This window comes from Apium graveolens, chromosome 6 (assembly GCF_009905375.1).
Source record: "Apium graveolens cultivar Ventura chromosome 6, ASM990537v1, whole genome shotgun sequence".
In the NCBI taxonomy this organism is placed as follows: Eukaryota; Viridiplantae; Streptophyta; class Magnoliopsida; order Apiales; family Apiaceae; genus Apium; species Apium graveolens.
In genome coordinates, this window is record NC_133652.1 from 171,443,224 (window position 1) to 171,465,615 (window position 22,392).

The following is a 22,392-nucleotide window of genomic DNA, read 5'->3' on the forward strand; positions in this document are numbered from 1 at the left end:
CAACACAACAGTTCTTAAAAGGTAGGGTTTGAAAACTTGCCTGGGTATCTTGAGGTGGAGGATGCTCTAGGTTCTGCTGGGAAATCTATAACCATAAACACAATTCGTTTCGTTAGTTCTTGTTCTAATTTACGGCTACCTGCACTCATGCGCTAATCATTATGCACCCTCTCAACTTATATTACCCTGTTAGGTCACACACACTGTAGAGGGGGTGAATACAGTGTAAAGTACAATCAAATCGAACTTTAATATCTCAAGTAACAGAAAACAAACTTTATTGAAACAATAAACTCTGTTACAGTATGGAACTGTTACCTCTCAATGATGAATAATTATCACGAGAGCTGCAAGGGTTACAATGAATAATCTTCTCGAATATGATAACACTTATAGTGTAAACCCTATGTCTGTGTTTATATACTACACAGTTACAAGATAATCGCTAATTGATATGGAATATAATTCTGTTTCCTAAAATATATCAATCAGATATCTTTTCTTCCAAGTATTCTATTCTTCATATAACTCCTTCTTCATGTATATCTCTTCTTATGTTTATCTCAATCTTCTTTCCTTTAATCAGCTACTGTCCTTATCTGAACGTCCTTCAGCACTTAAGTTCTGATATCCATCTTCTGATGATTATCTCCTGATAATATAAGTACTGATATCCTTAAGTCTTGACTTCCAGTAAGTACTGATTTATCTTGTTTAAGTAAGATCTGAAAACTAAACATAAATCATATTAGCCATGACATTATCAAATATATCTAACAATCTCCCCCAACTTGTAAATTAGCATAATATACAAGTTTAATAGATATTTGATGATGTCAAAAACATTAAGTACAAATACATGAGAATTAGACTAGATAACTACAACTTATAGTCCTTAAAGCTTTACCAATATTTAACTTCTGATAACAGCTTCAGTCTGTACAAATATCAGAATTTAAGCAGTTGTAGATCTTGACTTGGCTTCATCTTCTGATCTCTCTGATGTCAGGAGTTGTTCTGAGATAGTTCTTCAACAAACATCTCTCAGCATATCTAAGTTCATCAATCATCCTCCTTTTAGCATCTTTATGCTCTGCATTATCTTCACCAATTTGAAAGATTGCAGCCCTGAGATCATTAATCTTTGCTTTTCTTATATCCTGATCCAGTCTGATCAAATAAGCTTTATCAGACCCAAGATTGAATTCCACAGCCCTGTAACCCAGAAAGGTAGTTATAATTTTAGCAGTGTTGGGCTTCATTTCAACTATATCACCCTTGTGATCTCTGTACTTTGGAACATATATGCTGTCAGACTTAATAGAATAAAGCCTTTTCTGTCTCTGAATCTAATCCTTCAAATAGTTTGCAGCACTTCCTGTCAATCTGTCATCCACTTGAAGTAAGAATAGTACATGCTCCAATTCTTCAAAATACTTCAATGGAATGGCATTTTGCCTTATATGATAAACCCTACCATCTGTCATGAAGTACACAAAGATGTGTTCTTTCAAGTAGGTATGGTAAACCATTTGTACAGATTCCAGTTGATTCAATCTCTCAGGAGTTGCTCCAATACCTGGTTCAATCAAGGAAGTTGGATCATTGGTAGTGTTCTGTATTCTTCTTTCATCAGCACTTCCCAATCCAGTTTTATCTCTTGTTTCCTTTCCAGTAACTACTCTTGCTTCAAAACCACTTGCAGCAGTCTTCAAAGGTTGAGTCTGTTTTGCTTTAGTGAATCCAGGTAGGAGTGTCTTTGATCTATCTTCTGATATCAAGTTAACTTAAGCTGTGTCAGAGTTTACTTGCTTCTTCGAAATATCAGAACTTATTGTCTCTTGACTCTGAACAACTTGAGCCATGTCAGAGGTTGTCTTAAACACTTTTCTTGTAGTCAGAGCAAGATCATCCTTTTCATCAGTGATTTATTCATTCTCAGGAGGCACATAAACCTTAATAGGTTCACCTACCTTTTCTTTACCCTTGGATCTTGGATCTATCTGCGGTTGTGATTTAGCCAATGTTGCTTCAGTATTTGTCCTTTCTTTTATCACAATGCCTTTGAGTTTTGGAAGTATCTTTTTACCAGAAGCTTCAGATTTAGATGTGACTTTCTCTGATTTAAGTCTGGCTTCTTCTTCCATTAAACTTTCTAAGTCCATTCCTGGATTTTCCTGAAGAAATAACTGTCTTGACATTTCTTCATCAAGATCTAAAAGTTCATCAGAACTTATCCTTTTATCAGTAGCAGAACTAATTCTTTTCCCAGTATCAGAACTTGTCCTGTGACTTGTGATTTCAGCTTTTCTTGATGAGAAACCTCTACCTTGACTATGACCTCTACCTATTCCTGAATTTCCTTGATCATCCTTCTCATCATCCTTCCCTTTCAGTGTCTTGTTAGTCTTGCATTTGGACTTAATTACTTTCTCCCCCTTTTTGGCATCAGCAGGTAATAGAAGAGAGACAAGCAATTCCACTGAGGCTTGGATTTCAGTAAGTTGAGATTACTGAGAAGCTTGATTTTTTAGAATATCATCAATCTGAGCTTGTTGTTTCTCTTGAGTCTTCTCAATATAAGCAATCCTGTCAAAGGTAGGTTGGAAGAACTTTTTCTTGTCAATTGTCTGAATTTGTTCCTATTTGATGAATTCTTCCTGAATCTTGTGTAGCTCTGCATGAGTAGTTGAATGGAGACCTTGTAGATGTTTAGTACTCAATGCAGTGACTCTAAGCTGTGTTTTGAAATCATCAGTAATTAACATCTCATCAGCTTTAGTCAAATGCTCAACAAGATGCTTTGCAGTTGGAACACAGGAAACTGAGTTCCATTCCTTAGTCCACTCATGTCCTTCAGGAGTTTCACTCCAAGGCACTGGTGCTTCTCTGGTAACAAGCTTCTTAACAAGTTCAGATTTAAGAATAGTTTGTTGAGGAACATGTCCTGAAGGACCTGCTTCATCAGCATCTACATTTGGAGCAGCATCACCAGTATCTCCAGCATTTGCAGCATCAGAACTTACAGAATCAGTAGCTTCTGATAAAACAACAGTGTGAGTAGCAATGGAGGCTTCAACATCCTCTAATTGCTGATCTAGTTCTAAGTTCTGATCAACAGCCATATCCTGATGCTCACCTATATTCTGATCATCAGCATCTAGATGCAGAGAAGGTGTAGTAGATAATTCTGGAGTTTGAGCAGCATCAGTAACAAGTGTTGTCGATGGATTAGTTGCTGTTGGAGCTTCTAAGAGAATTACTTCAGGCACAACCAAGGTCTGGATATTAATATCAGCACTTGTGCCTGTATTAAGAGGAGATACAGACTTTCGAACAGGAGACACAGATGGTGTGTTGTCCTTTTCAGGAACAGCTTCCTGAGATGGAGTTGATTGAGAAGTAGTGACTTTAGCAGATTCCTTTTCTTGTGAGATCAGAGATTTCTAATCTCCTTCCTTAGCTGCTGCTTCTTCATCATCTGAAACTGGCTTTTTTTCCCTTTGTTTCTTGTATCTCTTTGTACATATGGAGTCCTTGGGAGTTTCAGGAACAGTCATTCTTCTAAGCCTCTTGTGAAGCCTAGATCCCCCAATTCCAGAATCCTTCTGAGAAGTCACTTTCTCAGCTTCTTTGACAACAGGTTCTGATATAGAAACATGTTCCTCACTGTCTGACTCATCTCTCAAAGCAATCCTCCTTCTCTTTTGAGGTGTTTGAGGAACAGTCTTTATCCTCTTAGGCTTGGAAGATGAAGGCTTCACAGTAGGTGCTGAGGATGAGGGTTGAACTGTCTGTGAAGTGGAGAGATAGGATTTGATATATTGCCTGAGGGTTGGTTGAGTAGTATGAGTGGTATGTTCTGATGGTTGTTGTGATGTTTGGGAGATGGTGGTTGGTTGAACATCAGGATAAACAGATCCATAGGAATCAGGATCAGCATTTACTAAGATCTGTTTTACAGATTGAGGAATCTGTAAATGTCTAATCACTTGTTTCTTAGTGTCAGCATTTACCAGGTCATTAAAGTAACATTTTGCAACTTTGAAAGGTGGAGTTAAGGTACTGGTTAGTCGAGGTTCATCAGTACAAAAAGTATATATAAGTTGACAGAATCTAGCAAAGTAGACAACATTCCTATCCTCTGTCATCCTATCCCCAATAAAACCTATTATAGCCGTTGCAAAATCAAAATGAGTTTGGTTTATAATGGCATACCCGATGTGCTGACTCATTATGGGAATGGCATCAAAATTCGAACAATTGTTCCCAAAAGCTTTAGTGATGCAGTCGAAGAAGAAGCTCCATTCCCTTCTGATATGAGCCCGTTTCAACTGCCCAAGCTTTGCCAAACTCTGTTCATACCCCAAACTGGCCATTAACTCCTGAAGAGCTGATTCCTCTAGAATTGAAAAAGTTCATCCTTCTGGGAGATGTAGAGCCTTGCATATTGTACCAGGAGTGACTGCATATGGAGAATCACCCACTTCGAAAACATTACTAGGAGTACCATTTTGACCACCATTATCAAAGTTTCCAGTCCTCCAAAGTGTCAGAACTTGTTGGCTTGAGAATACTGAAGGTTGGGTCAATGCATACCCGATTTCACTGTGTGCAAGAAGATCTTGCACAAAATGCAATTCAGACGGAGCTTCAGCATTATCAAGAATTGCAGCATAGTTGTTTGGAACAAATTTAGCTCCATCAATGATTAAATCCTTAGGTGTCATGAAATTAATCGAGATGTATAAGTGCCTGTTAGGTGTTTGATAGAATGTCTATATGAAAAATCAACATTAGAAGAAGAAAGAGAGTAAAAGCAAATAGAGAGAAAAAGTATGAAAGGAAATAAAAGATTAAAAAATCCTCTCTCTGTCTTACTTATACTTTTGAAAAAAATGTAACCGTTGGACACCTGTCAGATATGCAGTAAAAACGAATAGTTAATGGGCATGAGAAAACAGTAATCATTACTTACCCACTTGCAGTTTTTTAAGGAGAAACCGTTCCACTTACCCAGTTACTCCATTAATCAAGGTGAAACAGTTTTAATTCAAAATTGAAACTGTTTCCACTTATTTAATTATTTTTCACTACAACATCAATATTCTGGAAAAAAAATTCGAGTGACAATGACCATAATAAATCAGATGAGCAAGTACTGGTAAAATAAAATCAGAACTTAAGTTAAAACAGAATTTATATGGTCATCAGACTATGAATATATCTCAGGATTTATCAATGCATTACAAAATATCTCAATGACAAGATCTTGAAACAAAAGCAAATTTCATTAATATATCAAGAGAATACATTCATGAAATTTAAATTACATCAGAACTTTTTACAAGATTGCCCTAAGCTGCTAAACCTAACGTCAACAGCCTTTGTCCTAGCTCAAGAAGCAGGGCAAGGCTGATGATGAAGAAAAACAGGAAGAAGAAAATAAATCATTTCTTCTTCCTACTCTCGACAAACAAAATAGCGAGTCGTATGATTCGCTCTTGCTGGCGGAGAGCTTCTCGCCTTTCCTCTTCCAATCGCTCTAGATGGCGATGGTAGTCCATGTAGAAGAACAGGAGGTGGGTGAATACCTCCTGGGGAACGGAGTCCCATATCTCATCAGGAATGGCAGTAACGTGCCATTCCTGCTGCCAATCGGCACAGCGCAAGTCCATGTTGAATGTTTCGTAGTTCAAAAACATATTGTAATTGACCATGGTGTTTTTGATATAAAGATTATGAAGGTGAGTTTGTGATAAAAGATTTGATGGGAAGGCTGATGTGAAGTGGTTGCTTATATAGGCAAGAGAATGCCAGGAGACGCAAAGAAATTTAATGCTGACAGGTAGAATTAAATTCTACCTCGTCTCCCCAGACTTGGAAAAAGAAAAACATTCATTGGAAAGGGAAAACATGGTTTAATGCACATAAGAAACAAGTAAAAGTTGATTGTTCATGTACGAGTACCACTATCCCTAAATATAGTGACTCTTCATCTTCCACTTCAACATATTCTGGTTTAAACTGAGACTGTTTCCAAATTTTATCCACAAATAAGTCAAGTAAAGAATCAGACTTTAATATCAGAACTTAGACTTATATCAGAACTTAACAGTCATCAGAACATAATTTCTTAACTCGAAAAATGAATGCCTATCTTAGTAAGTCATCACACAAATTCTGATTTATATTCTTCAGAACTTAATCATCAGATCATGCAATCAGAACTTGTCCTCAGAATTTGTGCAATGTGACACAATGACTGTTCATCTAAAACAACACAGATCACCACAGTGATTTTCATCATTCATATGGAGTGTTTAGTGTGTGCATTAAGCTAAATATCAGACAAGGAGTAAAGTCTGATTCACTTCAGTACATCTTAGAAATAAGGCATAACTAAAACTTTGCTAAAGAGCTGTCATTATTCTGAAACCTACTGTTGAATGAGTTCATGCTTGAGTCCACCTCAACTATTTTGTGCTAATTTTGTGCATCTTTTTAAATTCCATTTTACAGTGGCTTCTCAGTGTAAGTGAGTCACAACTGCTTATCAGAATTTATGTTATTATCAGAGTATTTCTCCAGTAATCATAGAGTATGAAAAGTCACCAAGAAAATATTTTGCTTTTCTAATACATATTTACTTAATACCAGCCATGAACTTGGGCCGTCCCTTCCACATTTTTTACTCTAGATCTCAAAGGAGTACCTGAATTTTAATCCTTGATTCTTTTGCTTTTTCTTTTGATAAGTGAGGTTTATCAGCACTTAGTACATTCAACAGATTTACTAGCATCAGAACTTAACAGATGAGAAGTGTTAGGGCGAAAACATGCATTAATATTCACGCAAGTATACGCGTTCGCAAGTAATATAAAATACTTTCTAGTTCGTTCCCTCAGAGACTCAGACTAAGTTATTGTCTAATTAAACTCACTCACCAATGTATGATTACTTCTCAATGTTAAGATAACACTTAAAATTGTAGATTAAATATTAATTATAATTAACTACTTAATTAACCACTTAACTAACACTTCAATTTATCAATAATAAAACACTCATGAGATCACAACTTCATTATTAATTCCTTCTATAGCCATTGTTATTACCTTTAGCATGTGACAGTGATGACATTAATCGAATAATACGAAACTGATAAAAGCCAACTTTCATTGTACTAATACCATTCTACCAAGCATCCACAATTAAGATAGAAGTTGAATAGTCATCAATCATGTTGAGTTCCTATATGTCTACAGAAATTGACAACATAACGATTTAAGCACAAGTTATCCCTTTTGATTACATAAGGCAAATAAAACTGTTAGAGTTACCCACTAATCATGCACAACGTACATGAACCTATGCTAGCATGGCAAGTTCTAAATCTCAAGATCCACCGTCGCTTCACAAGAGATTAACACCCTATCTTATATGTTCGCGACGCACATAAGACGAATACGCACAACCAATACTAGATATCATGCAATCATCACACACTAAAGTATTAAACAATTAATTAAAGAATTTCATAATAAATCCGTTGCAACCCCATGATCACGATTAGCCCATAATAGAACTTATCGCCATCATGGGTTCATATGAAATCATGATAAACAACACAAGAAAATAATAACTAAACTAATTATATTAAAACAGAGTACGTCACAAGAGTAAATAAGTCAAAGCAAGAAAACTAGCATCCAACGTTACAACGAAACAAGAATCACAAGAATATATGCTTCCTCTTCGCTGCAGTGTGCTAAATCGGTCTTCTTCCTTATCTCCTTCGCTTCTTGCGCAAAACACAATCTAAAACATAATCTCCTTCATATTCTCTATGAAAACGTCTCAAATCTACTTATATAATAGTCCCATAAAACTCAGATTACATAGAAGTTGGAAGCCAAACAGAAGTAGAAGTCTAAAATAATTCAGCTTTTTCCCCGACCCTGCGCGGCCGCTCAGCATTTCTGCGCGGGCGCGCAAGGCTGCTGCGCGGCCGCTCAGCATTGCTGCGCGGGCGCGCAGGACCCTACTGGAAAAAATCTAGGTTTGCTCCGTTTCTTCGCCGTAATCTGCCCGTTCTTTTCCTCTCGCCATGGTGAACACATGCCAAGGCTTATTCGTGATGATTCCTCCTCTGAAATGCAACTAATACCCTGAAATGCATAAACACTAGAAAAACGCATCAAATACACAAAATACTTGATTTCAAGACACCAATTTAAGCCATTTTAAGACGTTCTAAGTGGTATAAAATGCCACTTATCACACCCCAAACTTAAATCGATGCTTGTCCTCAAGCGTCACAGACTCAAAACAAATAAAAATATGCATGAATGCAATCTATATGAAAATGCAACGATCCCCCTTACTACAATTAACCAACCAAATTGTCACGTCTCAACGAATGCAGTTAGACACTAAAGATCAATAAACTCATGCAAACGGACATACAGCCAGAAACGTGGTGTGTGCAAATGCTTAACAGATATGCTTCGGAACTAGACCAATTACTATGACTAGACTATCCTCAAGGGAATCCTACGATTATACAAAGAATAAAAATTCTAGGCACAAAGTGATATACAACACTACAAGAACTCTGGAGCTTACTACGGAATCGTGCTTTTTATTTACAACTCAAATGCTTATTTGACCGTGCAATGAGTGAGGTCCACAAAAGACTTATACAATGGTATCCATGTAACGAGCGTTAGGTTAGCGGATCCCAGACTCTAAAAGCCTTAGGTCACTAGGCACAAAGTCCCCTAAGAACTTAATAACTCGAATACCAAAGAGCCCACTCTTGATCAATTATGCAATTTTTTTTTTTTTTCTGAGCAAGTGTGTTTCGCTCCATCTTGCTCAACCCTAGACTACTCGCATAACATGCGAGCCGGCTACTAGCCATTTGACGCCTAGCCACAACTATCAACAAATTCCATTTTTACTCCATTTTTTTTTCTTTTTCATGCCTTTACCACTAAGAATCTATTATCAAATTCTAAGCATAATAAATAGATTATCCTCGAAAATAATCAGATCATAACAACAATCTAGCCCTTAAGCATTCTCTAAGACTTAGTGAAAATACAAGTGCTTCTAGCATGCATATCAACCTACACAACTTAATATCACTTTAATGCTATCACTACACTCGCATCAATATCACAATTCAGTCGATAAATCATTGCAAAAGGGATCATGGTATATGCATGAGCTATATGATATGACAAACAAATAAAGCTATATAAAAAAAACTATATGGCAAAAATTATGCAACTATATGAACTAATATCATTAATATGCAGCTATATGACACTCATAAAATATTCCTTAACTACCACCCCCAAACTTAAAATCTTCACTGTCCCCAGTGAAGGTAGTAGAAAGGAACACAGGGTATACCTACTCGGAGTCATCATCATCATCACCCTCAGTGGGTGGAGTATCAGGCGGCGGGTATGCAGAGTCCTCACCAAAAACTGGCCACTAGATATCAGCTCCAAGGCCTCGAAAAGCAGTCCCTAACGCAAGAGTGAGCTCCTGAGCAAACCTGCTCTGCGTCTCATACATAGCATCCATCCGCCGTGAAAGCCTCCTATACTGGGCATCACCCATCCCAGCACCCTCCTGAGCTCTCGAAGGACCAGCCTCACCACGCCTTGGCCTAGCCATAGTAGCACCTCGTGCTGGACGTCCTCCTGGAAGACGATAACCCAGCCCATGCTCCTCAGGCTCACCACCGGTCCACTCCTGCATCCCATTCAGAGTGCCAGAATCTATCGGAGCTGCTGGCAACTGCAACTGCTCATGAGCCGGCCAGTTCACTCCTACTGCTCGATATAGCTTCGTAACCGTGGATGCATAAGGGATGTTCATATGCTTTGCTCCCCTCAAAAACTTCAGAATTCCTTGGTAGATAAACTCACCAAGGTCCACATAGTATTCCTCATTCAGAATTCCCCACAACAACTGTGCTCTCTCAACTGTGATCTCGTGTGCATGTGAAGAAGGCAAAATATTAGCACATATAAATGCATTCCATGCACGGGCATACCTGTTCATGGCGATCGCCGGAAAGTGACGATACTCATTATTGGCTGGACTGCGGTTCCAAACTGTGCCCGGTCGACAGAGAGTCGCACAAATCAAATCCAAGTCAAAATCCTCAGCAGTCTTTTTATTCCAGTTCTCCTCCTCCGCAGCTCTGTCAGTTAACCGAGGCCTTGCAGCAGTACCCCTTGATGAATCAGCAGTAGGAACTGTGCTGCTGCTGTCAATAGTGCGTGCTCTCTTGGGTGCCATTGATTTGTGAATAAGAGTGTGTAAGAACTGATTTTTGATATTTATGAGAGGGTTTAAGTGTAGGAAGTTTGTGGGAGATATGTGGGATAAGTGTATGTATATATAGGGTGTGGAGTAGGTTAAATTAGATTAGGAGTGGGGTTGAGGGATAAAATCATGGGGTAATGGGAAAAGAGTTCATGGGTTTATGGGCTGAGATGGGTTTTTGTGTTTTTTGTTTTTTTTTTTTTTTCTTGAACTGTAAAAAATTTTCTGGAACTCGACCCCTGCGCGGCCGCTCAGCATTTCTGCGCGGGCGCGCAGCAAGTTGCGCGGCCGCTCAGCATAGCTGCGCGGGCGCGCAGAGGGTCTCTGGAAAAAAAAAATTTCAGCCCTGTTTTCTGATTTTTTTGTGTTTTTGGATAGGTTAGTAACTTCTAAGGGTTCCTGTAACAACAATTCATGGGTTGCCTCCCACGCAGCGCTTCTTTTTCGTCATTAGCTTGACGTTCCGTACCTTTCTCAAGTAGTCAACAAAATGGCACTAACCACCTCTCGGTTTGCCATGTCCCCATAGTAGTGCTTCAACCGCTGACCGTTAACCTTGAATGCTTGGTCCGAATCATTCTCAAAAATTTCCACCGCTCCATGTGGAAACACAGTTTTGACAATAAAAGGTCCAGACCACCTTGATTTCAACTTCCCAGGAAAAAGTCGGAGCCGGGAGTTGAATAACAGAACTTGTTGCCCTGGCACAAATAACTTAGGATGTAGCTTCCTATCGTGCCACCTCTTCACCTTTTCCTTATACATTTTGTTATTCTCGTACGCTTGCAGTCGAAATTCATCAAGTTCATTAAGCTGAAGCATTCTTTTCTTACCAGCTGCATCTAAATCCAGGTTCAATTTCTTCAACGCCCAGTAGGCCTTATGCTCAAGCTCCGCCGATAGATGACATCCCTTACCGTACACCAACTGAAATGGTGACATCCCAAGTGGAGTTTTGTATGCTGTTCTGTAAGCCCAAACAGCTTCATCGAGCTTTAAAGACCAATCCTTCCTTGACGGACAAACGACCTTCTCTAGAATGCGCTTTATCTCTCTGTTAGACACTTCTGCTTGACCATTTGTTTGCGGATGATAGGCAGTAGCTACTCGATGATTCACATTATAACGCTGCATCATAGAAGTGAACTTACGGTTGCAAAAATGTGATCCTTCATCACTTATGATTACCCGAGGCGTTCCAAACCTTGTGAAAATTTGCTTATGAAGAAAATTTAGTACTACCTTTGCATCATTTGTCGGTAAAGCTTTAACTTCGACCCATTTTGAGACATAATCGACTGCCAGCAAGATGTACTGATTATTGCAAGATGAGATAAAAGGCCCCATGAAATCGATTCCCCATACATCAAAGACCTCGACTTCAAGCATCACATTTAATGGCATCTCATCCTTCCTTGACAAATTTCCCACTCTTTGGCAACGATCACACCTTAAAACAAACTGATGAGCATCCTTGAACAAAGTAGGCCAGAAAAAACCTGCTTGCAGAATACGAGCTGCCGTCTTCTCACCTCCATAGTGTCCACCATAAACCGTGGAATGGCAGTCTCGTAATATCCCCTCCGTCTCACAGAACGGGATACATCTCCTGATGATCTGATCAGCTCCCTGTCTGAACAAATATGGTTCATCCCACATATACCACTTCACCTCATGCAGAAACTTCTTCTTTTGAGCGGATGTCAAATTAAGCGGCATTATATTGCTGACAAGATAGTTTACAATATCTGCGAACCATGGTTCTTCCTCCTGAATTGCAAACAACTGCTCATCCGGAAAAGATTCATTGATTAACATCCTATCTTGTGAAGTAGAATCGGGATTCTCCAACCTAGAGAGATGGTCAGCTACTTGATTCTCAGTACCTTTTCTATCTTTGATCTCTAACTTAAATTCTTGAAGTAAAAGCACCCAACGAATGAGTCTCGGCTTCGAATCCTTCTTAGAAACCAGATAGCGAATAGCTGCATGATCAGTGAATACTATTACTTTCGTACTAAGCAGATAAGATCGAAATTTCTCAAAGCCAAAGACTATAGCCAAAAGCTCCTTCTCAGTAGTGGTGTAGTTCAATTGGGCCCCATTTAAAGTCTTACTCGCATAGTAGACCACATGGAAGAGATTTTTCTTGCGCTGTCCCAGAACTGCACCTACCGCATAGTCACTCGCATCACACATCATCTCAAACGGTTCTGTCCAATGTGGTGCTGTAATAACTGGTGCCGTGATCAAACTCTTCTTGAGAGTCTCGAATGCTGCCAAATATTCATCATCAAATTTGAAAGGCACATCTTTCTCAAGCAAATTGCACAATGGCTTAGATATCTTTGAAAAGTCCTTGATGAATTGCCGATAAAAACCCGCATGACCGAGAAAACTACGAATTCCTTTCACAGAATTGGGTGGTGGAAGATTTTCAATGACTCCCACCTTGGCCTTGTCCACCTCCAGACCTTTGCTAGAGACCTTATGCCCAAGGATAATGCCTTCACGCACCATAAAATGACATTTCTCCCAATTAAGCACCAAATTAGTTTCCACGCATCTTTTGAGTACGGCGCGCAAATTATTCAAACATTCATCATATGAGTGTCCAAAGACGGAGAAGTCATCCATGAACACTTCGACATCATTTCCAATCATGTCAGAGAATATAGCCATCATACATCTCTGAAAGGTGGCCGGGGCGCCACATAACCCAAACGAAACTCTACGAAAAGCAAATGTGCCAAATGGACAAGTGAAGGTAGTCTTTTCCTGATCCTCTGGTGCAATACAAATCTGATTATACCCGGAATAACCATCCAGAAGACAAAAATACTCATGTCCCGCCAATCTGTCAAGCATTTGATCAATGAATGGGAGAGGGAAGTGATCCTTCCTTGTGGCTTTGTTCAATTTTCTATAATCCATGCATACTCTCCATCCTGTAACTGTTCGAGTAGGGATGAGCTCATTCTTTTCATTTGCGACCACAGTGATACCTCCTTTCTTAGGTACACATTGCACGGGGCTCACCCACGAGCTGTCAGAAATAGGATAAATGATGCCTGCATCTAGCCATTTCAGAATTTCTTTCTTCACCACCTCCTTCATGATCGGGTTCAGTCTTCGCTGCTGTTCCACAGTTGGCTTACTACCTTCCTCTAACAGAATTTTATGCATACAATATGAAGGACTTATCCCCTTGATGTCTGCTATGGTCCATCCTATAGCCGATTTGAATTCTCTCAAAATCCTTAAGAGCTTGTCTTCCTCACTACCTGAAAGGTCAGCTGAAATAATAACAGGTAACGTAGATGAATCACCTAAAAAAGCATACCTCAAGTGTTCAGGTAATGGTTTGAGCTCCAAGGTAGGTGCTTCCTCTATTGATGGTTTGAGCTTCCCTTCAGCATTCTTAAGGTCAGAAGTACCAAGAGATTCAAATGGTATGTCGAGCTTTCGCTTCCATGGAGAAGCGTTCAGATATTGTAATTGCTCGTTGCTATCTTCATCATCACTGTCAAATTCCCCCACTAAGGCCTTTTCCAATGCATCAGACATTAGCATGTGATCGAGTTCCGAAGTAACCGCAGAATCAATCACATCCACTTTTAAGCACTCCTCATCTTCTGTAGGGAATTTCATTGCCTTGAATACGTTGAAGGTCACATCCTGATCTTGGACATGCATAGTAAGTTCCCCTTTTTGCACATCTATCAAGGTACGGCCAGTAGCCAAGAAAGGCCTCCCCAAGATTATGGGAATCTTCTTATCTTCCTCAAAATCCAGAATAACAAAATCTGCAGGAAAGAAGAGCTTATCCACCTTGACGAGCACATCCTCAACTATGCCCCTTGGGTAAGTAATGGAACGGTCCGCCAATTATAGCGACATGTATGTGGGTTTTGGATCAGGCAGATCCAGCTTTTTAAATATCGACAAGGGCATCAGATTAATGCTTGCTCCCAAATCACAAAGGCACTTGTCAAAAGTTATATTGCCAATGGTGCAAGGAATGGTGAAGCTTCCTGGATCTTTCAGTTTTGGTGGTAACTTTTGCTGCAGAACAGCGCTGCATTCTTCCGTGAGAGCAACGGTTTCAAGGTCATCCAGTTTCACCTTCCTTGAAAGAATAGTCTTCATAAACTTCGCATAACTAGGCATTTGTTCCAGCGCCTCAGTGAAAGGTATATTGATGTGAAGTTTCTTGAACATCTCCAGAAACTTCCTGAACTGTCTATCCAGCTTTTGTTGCTGCAATCTCTTAGGAAAAGGTGGTGGAGGATAGAGCTGTTTCTCCCCTGTATTAGCCTCAGGCAGAGTGTGTTCAACAGTAGTCTTCTTTGGTTCCGCCACTTTCTCCTTTTGCTTAGATTCTTCATCTCTAACTTCAGCTTCAACTTCTTTTGCCTTTTCAGCATCAGCTACTTTTCCAGACCTTAAGGTAATAGCCTTGACTTGCTCTTTAGCTTCCTTCCTGCCTGGTACTTCCGTGTCACTGGGAAGAGTGCCAGGTTGACGATTGAGCACTGCATTGGCTAATTGACCGATTTGATTTTCCAAGGTCTTAATAGAAACCGCCTGACTCTTGCACAACAGCTTAAGATCCTCAAAATCAGCACTAGTAGGTGCAGCTGCACTTCCCTGTTGAGGATATGATTGCCTTGTAGCATACTGCTGTGGTTGCTGGAATCCAGGTGGGCTAAACTGTTTACTTACTCCTTGCTGATATGTTGGCTGAATAGCATTCTGATTATTCTCCCAGCTGAAATTTGGATGATTTCTGTTGTTAGGATGATAGGTCGCTGGCACAGGCTGCTGTTGTCGCTGATAATTATTCACATACTGAACAGATTTGTTGACAAGAGAACACTGATCCGTAGCATGAGAACCTGCACAAAGCTCACAAACCATAGCTATTTGATTAACTCCATACATAGCCAAAGAATCAACCTTCATTGATAGCGCTTGGAGCTGGGCTGCAATAGCGGTGGCTGCATCAACTTCCAGAATACCTGCTACCTTGCCTGACGTCATCCTCTGAGTTGGGTTTTGATGCTCATTTACAGCCATCGTCTCGATAAGATTATACGCCTCAGTATAGCTTTTAGCCCATAAGGCGCCTCCAGCTGCTGCATCGAGCATGGGCCGAGATTGGGCCCCCAAACCATTATAAAAACCAGTGATTACCATCCAATCCGGCATTCCATGATGTGGACATTTTCTCAACATTTCCTTGTAGCGTTCCTAAGCCTCGCACATAGATTCTGTAGGTTGCTGCGCAAACTGAGTAAGAGCACTCCTCATAGCAGCAGTCTTTGCCATTGGATAAAACTTCACCAGAAACTTTTGCGCAAGATCTTGCCACGTAGTGATGGACCCAGCTGGTTCAGAATGTAACCAGTCTTTAGCCTTATCCCTCAGTGAGAATGGGAAAAGCCTCAACTTGATAGCCTCATCAGTCACGCCATTATACTTAAAAGTGCTGCAGATCTCGACAAAATTCCTTATGTGCATGTTGGGGTCTTCAGTTGCCGCTCCTCCAAAAGAAACAGAATTCTGCACCATCTGAATAGTGCCCGACTTGATTTCAAAGGTGTTAGCTTGAATAGCCGGATGAAGGATGCTTGACTGAATATCATCAATTTTAGGCCGAGAAAAATCCATAAGAGCTGGATCAGCTAGAACAATACGATTTCCCATGTTTACTGGTTCTTTCTGCTCAGTTCCTGAATCCGAATCCTCAAAATCTAACTTCTCCGGAGTATCAAGAACTTCGTCTTTCTCCTCAGCTGTATCTAAGGTCCTCTTGCAAGCACGAGAACGAGTTTGCATAAACGCTTGCTAAAGTACCTGAAACACAACCGAAAAGAGTAATTAACTACTACGTCCAAATCACTGAGTCCTAATGACCAATGATGATAAGTACATAAACTAAACAAATACGCCGAGTCCCCGGCAGCGGCGCCAAAAACTTGTTAGGGCGAAAACATGCACTAATATTCACGCAAGTATACGCGTTCGCAAGTAATATAGAATACTTTCTAGTTCGTTCCCTCAGAGACTCAGACTAAGTTATTGTCTAATTAAACTCACTCACCAATGTATGATTACTTCTCAATGTTAAGATAACACTTAAAATTGTTGATTAAATATTAATTATAATTAACTACTTAATTAACCACTTAACTAACACTTCAATTTATCAATAATAAAACACTCATGAGATCAGAACTTCATTATTAATTCCTTCTATAGCCATTGTTATTACCTTTAGCATGTGACAGTGATGACATTAATCGAATAACACGAAACTGATAAAAGCCAACTTTCATTGTACTAATACCATTCTACCAAGCATCCACAATTAAGATAGAAGTTGAATAGTCATCAATCATGTTTAGTTCCTATATGTCTACAGAAATTGACAACACAATGATTTAAGCACAAGTTATCCCTTTTGATTACATAAGGCAAATAAAACTGTTAGAGTTACCCACTAATCATGCACAACGTACATGAACCTATGCTAGCATGGCAAGTTCTAAATCTCAAGATCCATCGTCGCTTCACAAGAGATTAACACCCTATCTTATATGTTCGCGACGCACATAAGACGAATATGCACAACCAATACTAGATATCATGCAATCATCACACACTAAAGTATTAAACAATTAACTAAAGAATTTCATAATAAATCCGTTGCAACCCCATGATCATGATTAGCCCATAATAGAACTTATCGCCATCATGGGTTCATATGAAATTATGATAAACAACACAAGAAAATAATAACTAAACTAATTATATTAAAACAGAGTACGTCACAAGAGTAAATAAGTCAAAGCAAGAAAACTAGCATCCAACGTTACAACGAAACAAGAATCATAAGAATATATGCTTCCTCTTCGCTGCAGTGTGCTAAATCGGTCTTCTTCCTTATCTCCTTCGCTTCTTGCGCAAAACACAATCTAAAACATAATCTCCTTCATATTCTCTATGAAAACGTCTCAAATCTACTTATATAATAGTCCCATAAAACTCAGATTACATAGAAGTTGGAAGCCAAACAGAAGTAGAAGTCTAAAATAATTCAGCTTTTTCCCCGACCCTGTGCGGCCGCTCAGCATTTCTGCGCGGGCGCGCAAGGCTGCTGCGCGGCCGCTCAGCATTGCTGCGCGGGCGCGCAGGACCCTACTGGAAAAAATCCAGGTTTGCTCCGTTTCTTCGCCGTAATCTGCCCGTTCTTTTCCTCTCGCCATGGTGAACACATGCCAAGGCTTATTCTTGATGATTCCTCCTCCGAAATGCAACTAATACCCTGAAATGCATAAACACTAGAAAAACGCATCAAATACACAAAATACTTGATTTCAAGACACCAATTTAAGCCATTTTAAGACGTTCTAAGTGGTATAAAATGCCACTTATCAAGAAGCAATATTCTAGTTTGTGATTAGTAATAAGATAGACAAAATAAACTCAACTAAGCTCAATTATCAGAATTTGCTTGTGTCAATAGATTTCCACAGAAATAATTACTTCTTACATGGGATCCCTTATTTATTGAAGACTACTAGGTCAGCATCTAGCACAGTTATCCTCATAGGATTGAATAGTTACCTAAACAGACATATCACTATCAGAGTTTAAAAACATATATCAGACAATAGTCAGTACTTATACACATATTTCAATTAAGCACAGAATACACAAAGAGATTAAATTCTGTAAATACTGATCATAAAGTCTGATGCATCAGAACAAAACTAAGCAGATTTAGAGAAAGAACCTGAAACCATTCCAAGTTCATTTACCAATCTTGTAAAAGTAGCTTCACACAATGGTTTTGTGAAGATATCTGCAAGTTGTTGATCTGTTAGAACAAAGTGCAATTCCACTGTACCTTCATCCACATGTTCCCTGATGAAGTGGTACCTGATGCTGATGTGCTTTGTCATAGAGTGTTGAACTGGATTACCTGTCATAGCAATAGCACTTTGATTATCACAGTAAATAGGGATTTTGAAATATGTTAACCCATAATCCAGTAACCGATTCTTCATCCAAAGAATCTGTGCACAACAGCTTCCTGCAGCAATATATTCTGCTTCTGCAGTTGATGTGGAAATTGACTTTTGTTTCTTGCTAAACCAAGAAACCAATCTGCCTCCAAAAAATTGGCAGCTTCCACTTGTGCTTTTCCTGTCAATTTTGCAACCTGCAAAATCTGAATCTGAGTAACCTATTAGTTTAAAATCGGATTCTCTGGGATACCACAATCCCAGATCAGTTGTTCCCTTAAGATACTTGAAAATTCTTTTCACATCTGTTAAATGAGGTTCTCTTGGATCTGCTTGAAATCTTGCACAAAGACAGATAACATACATGATATCAGGTCTACTAGCAGTTAGATAGAGTAGAGAGCCAATCATACCTCTGTAATCAGTAATATCTACTGATTTACCAGTATCCTTATCCAGTTTTGTTGCAGTGGCCATGGGAGTGGATGCACTTGAACAATCTTGCATTCCAAATTTCTTCAACAAGTTTCTGGTGTACTTAGTTTGAAAAATAAAAGTGCCTTCTTCATTCTGCTTGACTTGAAGGCCCAGAAAATAGCTAAGTTCCCCCATCATACTCATCTGATACCTTGACTGCATCAGTTTGGCAAACTTCTTGCAAAGTCTGTCATTTGTAGACCCAAAAATGATATCATCAACATAAATCTGGACCAGAAGTAAGTCCTTTCCATGGTTGAGGTAGAACAGTGTTTTGTCTATAGTTCCTCTATTAAATCCACTTTCTAGAAGAAACTGAGCTAAAGTCTCATACCATGCTCTAGGAGCTTGCTTAAGTCCATAAAGTGCTTTATCAAGCCTGTAGACATAATCTGGATGTTTGGAATCTACAAAGCCTGGAGGTTGTTCAACATATACTTCCTCCTCCAATTCTCCATTGAGAAAAGCACTTTTCACATCCATTTGAAAGACAGTAAACTTTTTGTGAGCAGCATAAGCCAAAAATATCCTTATGGCTTCTAACCTAGCAACTGGTGCAAATGTTTCATCATTAATTAATTCCCTCCTGTTGAGAATATCCTTTTGCAACCAGCCTTGCCTTATTCCTTGTAATTATGCCATCACTGTCAGTTTTGTTTCTGAATACCCACTTTGTACCAATAACAGATCTATTCTTTGGTCTTGGCACTAGGGTCCAGACTTTGTTTCTTTCAAATTCATTTAACTCAACCTGCATTGCTTGCACCCAATCAGCATCTTGAAGAGCTTCTTCCACTTTCGTTGGCTCAGTCTGAGAGAGAAAAGAATTGTAAAGACATTCTTTTGAAGTACCTGTTCTAGTTCTGACACCTGCATCAGGATTTCTAATTATCAAATCAGGTGTATGTGATTTAGTCCACTTTCTTGCAGATGGAAGGTTTTCTCTAGAACTGGATGCTCCCCCATTATCCATGTTGTCTTCAACTTCATTTTCTGATGCTCCCCCTGAAACTATGCTCTCTGAGTTGGATTCTTCAAAATTTAGATTTTCAGAACTATCAGAACTTGGCTTATCAGAACTTGACGAATCAGAACTTGAAGAGCCAGATGTATGTTCTGATGCTTCTTGAGATGTGGTAAGATCTTGAGTATGCTCCCCCTGCATAGGTGCATCTTCCTTTGACGTAGTCACCATAGTTTTAATAACATCAGAGTTTAATCCATCAGAGTTGGCATTATCAGGACTTAGATTGTCAGGATTTTCAGTATCAGAATTTGAGTCTTCATTTTCAAATCTCAGCTGATCATGATCAATAAAATCTTCAAGTCCAGTAATCTTCTTGTCATCAAAGGAGACATTGATAGATTCCATGACCACTCTTGTTCTCAGATTATAGACTCTGAAGGCTTTTGTGGAAAGTGGATATCCAACAAAGATTCCTTCATCAGCTTTTAGATCAAATTTGGATAGCTGTTCAGGATGAGTCTTGAGAACAAAACACTTGCATCCAAATACATGAAAATACTTCAGATTTGGCTTCTTTTTCTTCACCATCTCATATGGTGTCTTTCCTTGCTTGTTAATGAGTGTTGCATTTTGAGTAAAACAAGCAGTCTACACAGCTTCAGCTCAGAAATAGGTTGGAAGCTTTGCTTCTTCAAGCATTGTGCGTGCAGCTTCAATGAGAGTTCTATTCTTCCTTTCAACAACTCCATTTTGCTGTGGAGTTCCAGGAGCAGAAAATTCTTGTTTAATTCCATGGTTTTTGCAGAACTCTTCCATTATCAAATTCTTGAACTCAGTGCCATTATCACTCCTTATGGTTTTCACAGAATCTTTGACCAATTTATCCAGATGTTTGATATGATCAATCAAGATAGATGCAGTTTCACTTTTTGTGTGCAAGAAATACACCCATGTATATCTGGTGAACTCATCCACTATGACTAACGCATATTTCTTCTTTACAATAGACATGACATTCACTGGACCAAATAGATCAACATGTAGAAGATGATAAGGCTCAAGAATTGATGATTCAGTCTTGCTCTTAAATACAGATTTTCTTTGTTTGGCCTTCTGACAAGAATCACAAAAGGCCATTAGGAGCAAATACTGACTTTGGCAGTCCTCTCACAAGATCTTTCTTGACCAACTCATTTATATTGTTGAAATTTAAATGAGAGAGTTTCTTGTGCCAATTCTAGCTTTCTTCAATTGATGCTCTACTCATCAGACAGATTGCAGAACCATCAGTACTTGTTGAAAGCTTAGCTTCATAAATGTTACCACGCCTGTATCCTTTCAGAACAACTTTGCCTTTAGATTTACTCACAACTTCACAGTGTTCTTCAAAGAAATCAACATGATAACCTCTGTCACAGATTTGACTTATACTCAGCAGATTGTGTTTAAGTCCTGAGACCAGAGCTACTTCTTTAATGATGACATTCCCAAGATTGATATTGCCGTATCCCAATGTTTTTCCAATATTTCCATCTCCATAAAAAACACTTGGGCCAACTTTCTCCACAAATTCTGATAGCAGGGCCTTATTACCAGTCATATGTCCTGAATATCCACTGTCCAGAACTAGAATATTTTTCCTGTTGCCCTTTGTTTCAGCAGCTTTAGAACTGCTCTCAGCACTTTCTTTATCAGCATTTGCCATCAAAGCATAGTTCTCCTCACTTTCAGAGTATGAGGTGTCTGTCCAGCTTTTCTTCTTTGTGACAAGAGCCTTGCCTTTGTCACCCTTAACTTTCTTGCAATCAGGAGATATGTGGCCTTTCTCACCACAGTTATAGCATTTGACATTGGTATAATCTCCTCTATCAAACTTTCCTCCTCTGCCCTCAGATCTTCTGAAATTCTTCTTATCAGAACTTGTGCCTTTCCTGGAAAACTTCTTTCCCTTCCTGAACTTCCTGTATGCAATCTTTGTGATCCCTTTCACCATAAGAGCACACATCTTCATCATCTCCTCATCAGCATCAGTCTCAGGCAAGCTTTCAGAATCTGAGTCATCATCACTTTCAGAACTTGATGACTCAGTATCAGACTTTATGAAAAGAGCGTTACCCTTGTCTTTCCTTGAGGTAGCTGCCTTGGGGGATTCTTCTTCAGCCTTAAGAGCAACTGTCCTTGACTTTCCTCCTTTCCTCTTGCTTCTTTGTTCCATCTCAAGTTCATGAGTCTTGAGCATTCCATAAATTTCATCAAGAATTGTTTCATCAAGATTGTAGTTGTCTCTTATTGTTGTTGCCTTCAAATCCCAGCATTAGGAAGAGCTAACAGGAATTTAAGGTTTGAATCTTCAAGATCATACTCCTTATCAACCAATGACAAATTATTCAAGAGTTTAACAAATCTATCATATAAATCAGTCAATGACTCATTAGTCTTTGAGTCAAAGTGTTCATACTCTTGAGTGAGTATTGTCTTCATGTTCTTCTTAATTGTATCAGTTCCCTGACACCTTGTTTCCAGAGCATCCCATATCTCCTTAGCAGTCTTGCAGTTAATTACCCT

General features: G+C 39.1%; 1 non-coding gene across 1 annotated transcript; it reads left to right on the plus strand.

Annotated features, from left to right (window-relative positions):
* Nucleotides 1-15,559: 15,559 nt before the first annotated feature.
* LOC141669651 (small nucleolar RNA R71) lies at nt 15,560-15,666 on the plus strand. The gene has a single exon (XR_012553919.1). It is a non-coding gene; the product is annotated as a small nucleolar RNA R71 (small nucleolar RNA).
* Nucleotides 15,667-22,392: the final 6,726 nt, after the last annotated feature.